The sequence below is a fragment of the Adiantum capillus-veneris genome, chromosome 3 (assembly GCF_014529385.1).
Source record: "Adiantum capillus-veneris isolate H3 chromosome 3, ASM1452938v2, whole genome shotgun sequence".
NCBI lineage: Eukaryota > Viridiplantae > Streptophyta > Polypodiopsida > Polypodiales > Pteridaceae > Adiantum > Adiantum capillus-veneris.
In genome coordinates this window covers 158,539,671-158,545,478 of record NC_140933.1, presented here as the reverse complement: position 1 = coordinate 158,545,478, position 5,808 = coordinate 158,539,671, and positions in this window count along the sequence as shown.

The following is a 5,808-nucleotide window of genomic DNA, read 5'->3' as shown; positions in this document are numbered from 1 at the left end:
GTTGCAAGGAAGGAAGCTTATAGCTTTTTAGATGGGTACTCTAGATACAATCAAATCACAATTTCACTAGAGGACCAAGCTAAAACTGCTTTATAACCAAAGTTGGGGTGTTCGCATTTCAGGTTATTACTTTTGGCTTTACCAATGCTCCTGCTACCTTCCAAAGATTAAACACCGCTTTTAGGGAATATTTGAGGGATTTTGGCAAAGTTTTCTTATATAACCTTTGTGTTTATTCCTCTTGGAAAGAACATGATCTATCATGTTTAAAAAAAGTATTTGAGAAGTGCAGATTGTATCGCATCTCATTAAACCCTTTCAAATGCCAATTTTGGGTTAAACATGGAGTCATTTAGGACATATAGTGTCCAAAAATGGGATTTTCACAAATGAGAGAAAAACTAAAGCCATTTTCAATTTTCCACCACCTACAAACTATAAAGGAGTTCAAAGATTCATGGGCCATGTTGGTTATTACCAGCAGTTTATTTTAAACTTTGCCAAGATAGCTCATCCATTGTACAAACTTCTTATTGAGTTCCATTGGACCATGGAGTGTGACCATGCTTATGAATTAAAAAAGACCTTAACAAGTGCTCCCATTCTACGGGTTCCCGATTGGAATGTAATTTTCCATGTGCATATTGATGCATCAAAGTTTGCTATTGGGTGTGTTCTAGCTCAACCAGGAGAACATAAATTGGACTACCCCATTAGCTTTGCACGTCATCAATTAAATGATGCTAAGAGAAACTATACCACTATAGAGCGGAAAGGTTTAGCTATGACTTACGCAGTGAAGAAATTTTGCTACTACCTTCTTTCCAACAAGTTTATTTTCTATGTTGATCATCAAGCATTATTATATCTAGTAAATAAACCTTGTTCCACGAGAAGAATTACACGATGGTTGTTAATTCTTCTTGAGTTTGATTTTACCGTTATGGTGAGACCCGAGAAAAGACATATCATGGCGAATCATTTGTCTCTCATACCCAATGGTGAAGCCCCTACTGGAATTGATGATGAATTGCCCAATACTTCCCTATTCCTAGTCACGACCATGCCTAAATGGAGTGAGAAGATTGTGAACTTTTTAGTTAATGGTTTTCTACATAAAGAGCTTCGTAAGGATATAGCTTGAAAATTGTTAAAGGAATGGGAAGAACTCTCTACAAGCTAGGGAAGGACAATATTCTTAGACGTTGTGCTCGTGAGGATGATTATTTATACATACTGCAAGAATCCCACATGGTATATCCGAAGGACATTTCTCAGGGGAACTAACTGCTAGAAAAGTGTTGCAATTATGCTATTGGTGGCCTATCTTATTCAAAGATACATCACTTTTTGCAAAAGGGCGTGATGAATGCCAACATTACAAGATCTCACAACAAAAGGATAAGATGCCCTTACATCCTATTAAAGTGACTCAACCATTTGAAAAGTGGGGTTTAGACTCCGTAGGCCCAATTAGTCTGACAACTCGTAACACTCAATCTTGATATATTATTGTTGCCACTGACTATGTGACAAAGTGGGTGGAAGCCAGGGTGACACGCAAGGTTGATGCAAGGTCAACCAGCAAGTTTCTCTTTGAGAACATTATTACAAGATTTGGTTATCCCTTTGAGATTGTGGCTGACAATGGTACTCACTTTATAAATGGGGTGATAAAGGAAATCATGACAAACTTCATGATAGCCCACCATAAGTACACGTCTTATTATCCACAAGCAAATGGCCAAGCTGAGAGTACTAACAAGACCTTAATTTCTATCTTGACCAAAACAGTGGAAGCTCATTGCACGGATTGGGATTTGAAGCTAACGTCGGCTCTATGGGCTATTGTACTGCTTACAAAGTGGCTATTAATTGTACACCATTCAAAATGGTATATGGCCAAGAAGCAGTTATGCCATTGGTGTTTGTAATTCCTAGTCTATGGGTAGCTTCACAAGAAGGTTGGGATGGTAATCCTTTAGTTGAGCGTTTATACATCCTTGAGAGGTTAGATGAAAATAGACAATTGGTTTTGCAAAATGTACTTGTGGAGAAAGATAGGAGAAAGAAATGGTTTGACTGTCCTCTAAAGAACAAGGATATCAAGGTTGGGGATAAAGTCCTTATGTATGGAGTGTGTAACAAAAAGAAAAAGTTGAAATATGGGGGAAAAGGACAATATAGAGTATGCCAAATCACCCCACAAGGTATCATTCGTGTGGAAACTCTTGATGGAGTTGAAACCATTGGATTCCTCAATGGGAGTAAATCTAAAAGATACTATGATACTTTAAGCCAAGAGGAGCTATGGGCCATCCATCAAAGAAAGGTGGCCAAGGCACAAACAGAAATAAAAAAGATACAATCTCTAGCTGAGGCTAAGGAGCAACAACAACGTATAAGATGCCAACGAGAGGCCAACCTTGGAGTTACACATGCATTTCACGTTGGAATTGAGGATGATTGATTGGACTTTGACACACCTCTACAATACCCTATTGAGTTAAATAGCACCTATGGAAAAGTGCTATATAATACCTTATTGGGACACGGGTGCTAAATATAACCTGCTATCATAAGGAGTGTAGTGTTGATTAGGAAATTCATCTCTATCTGAGAGTACTATCTGTTGGAATTAGGGTTGTAGAGAAACACACACAGCTTGGAGAAGACGAAGGAAGCTCAAGGCACACAATAGAGAGTGTGTTACTTAGTGTGCAATAGAAAGATAGATAGCCCTAGAGTGATGGGCGTATATACAATGCACAGGGGGAAAAACCTCCTAAAGAGGGAAAAAATGCCCCGGCGGTCCTAATGTGTTCACACACATCACTACCACATGTATATGGTAACAAATCCCCCCTGGAGTGATGTGGTGAACGAGAGCTGGCACATGAGTAAAGGGAAGTGCCATGCCCTGAGGACATGATCAGTCCACAAAGGGGAGTAAGCCCAAAGCTTTGCGGAAAGCTTCAAGATTCTCACGAGACAATGACTTTGTGAAAAGATCTGCAAGGTTGTCCTGTGTTGGCACATAAGCCAAGCTGATCTCTCCTGCTGAGAGCCTCTCCCTAACATAGTGGTAATGCACCTCAATGTGCTTTGTGCGAGCAAGAAAAATTGGGTTCCTCGCAACTGCCAATGCGCTCTGACTTTCAGTATAGATAGTGTTGGCAGTGTCCTATCCAATACCCAAATCGGCCATAAGGCGTCTGAGCCATACACACTCAACCGTAGCTGTGAAGACTGCCCTATACTCAGCCTCACAACTCGAAGTGGCCACAGTAGGTTGCTTCTTGCTCAACCATGATATACATGAACTGCCAAGCATGAAACAAAAACCACTTGTGGACACTCGCGTGTCAAAACAACCAGCCCAATCTGAGTCCGAAAAAGCATGTAAGTCTGGCGGCAGTGATCCCCCCTTGGGATAAAACAAGCCAAGATGTAAAGTGCCACTAAGGTAGCGAAAAATCCTCTTGACAGCCTGCCAATGCTTAGACCCTGGGCTATGCATAAATCTGTTGACCTGTGAGACTGCAAACTGAATATCCGGCCTTGTGTTGCATACATAAATGAGGCAGACAATAGCAGTTTGGTAATGAGTGACATCAGCAGGATCGCCAGCATCATGTAGACTCAACTTCAAACCTGTTTCCATGGGAGTGGCAATAGGTTTGCAATCCTCAAGTCCAAACTTACATAGCAATGTCTCTATGTAACTTTTCTGACACAAGGCAATACCACCATCACACTGCTTAAACTATATACCCAAGTAATGATGCAACAGTCCTAAATCTTTCATCTTGAAAGTAGCATTCAAATCAGCCTTAAATTCAGCAATATGTCTCTCATTGGGTCCACTGATCAGCAAATCATCAACATAAAGAACCACAATGAGAAGTACATCACCCTCACGCTTTACATACAATGTGCTTTCTGTTGGACTGTTAGGAAAGCCTTGTTTGACCAAATGAGTGTCATCTTTCTCATACCAAGCACGAGGAGATTGCTTCAACCCATACAAAGCCTTGTTACATTTGCACACTTTGTCCTCTTGTCCTTTTATGACAAAACCGCGAGGCTGCGTTACATAAACTTCCTCAAATATGTCACCATTTAAGAAAGCAGTAACAATGTCTTATTGATGTACATCCCAACCAAAATGAGCTGCCAATTCACATAGAAAACGCACAGTAGTCATACGACAAGTGGGAGAAAAAGTCTCTTCATAATCTATGCCTTTTTGCTGTGCATAACCCTTTGCAACAAGTCGAGCCTTATGGCGATCGATCTCACCATCCGGCTTGCGTTTCAACTTGTAAACCCACTTTGTACCAATGGCCTTTTTTCCAGGAGGAAAATCACATAAATTCCACGTGTCATTTTCTATAAGTGCATCATATTCTGATTGCATGGCAGCCATCCAATTTTCTGAATTCTGTGATTCATGCAAAGACAGAGGCTCCTCAACATCATGTAAACTAGACACAGCCAAAGCATAACAATCTGATGCATAAGATGCATGGCAAGACCCTGAACGAGTACGACTAGACAAAGGTGCATCCAATTTACTGTCACGCAAAGTGTGCACCAGCCATTTTGGCATACCTCTAGCCTGCTCATTTTCAGCCCTTTCCTCATCAAGTACATCATGTACATCTGCATCACTAATAGGCTGATCTAAAACATTTTCAGAAATTCCCATAGGCTATACATTTGCCTCATTGGAACTTACATTCGTATTTCCACCACTGAAAAGAGGCAACAAAGTGTCATAAATATCCTGTGAGCTTACATTACTGTCTCTAGTACATGACAAAAAGGGTTGAACAGAATCTTTCACAAACACTACATCCCGTGAAACCAGAATACGTTTTGTTTGCGGATGATATAACTTGTAACCTTTGCTTTCAGCACTATAACCAACAAAAATACATTTGACAGCCTTATCATCCAATTTTCTTCGTTGCACTTGTGGCACCAAAGCATATGCCAAACAGCCAAAAACACGCATGTGCTCAATAGAAGGCTTTCTATCATGCCATGCTTCATATGGAGTAATAGACTGCAAAGCTTTTGTAGGACACCTGTTAAGTACATAAGTGGCACACATGATAGCCTCAAGCCAAAAAGAATGTGGCAAAGCTTGACTTTTGACCATACATCGTGCCATTTCCGTCAGTGACCTGTTTTTCCTCTCAGCAACACCATTTTGTTGAGATGTATAAGGCACTGTACATTGGTGTTTTATCCCACGACTAGCCAGAAATGCATTAAATTCATGAGACATATACTCCCCCCCTCGATCGGAACGGAGGGTGCCCATAGTACATTTCGAGACATTTCAATCATAGCCAAAAATTGTTTGAAGCACATAAAAACTTCGAACTTCGCTTTAAGCGGAAATACCCATGCATGCCTGGAGTAATCATCAATGAAAGTCACGAAGTACAGGTAATTGCCCAAGAACGGAGTTTGCATGGGCCCACAAACATCACTATGCATGAGCTGCAACCTACATGTGGCCCGAATCGAACCATCCTTTGGAAACTTAGAACGCTGCATCTTACCCAAAATAAAGCCTTCACAAACATGTTTGATAGGTGCTTCAAGAGGTGGCAAAGAAGCAACCATATCAGATTTCTGCAAACGCAGCAAACTGGCAAAATTCAGATGACCAAAACGTGCATGCCAAAGTTTTGCATCTGAAATAGCCCTTGAATCTGCAACAGCATTTGCAAAATTTTGTCCACACTTGTCATACAAAGTGAGCTTATACAGCCCACGGCACAAAAGACCAGA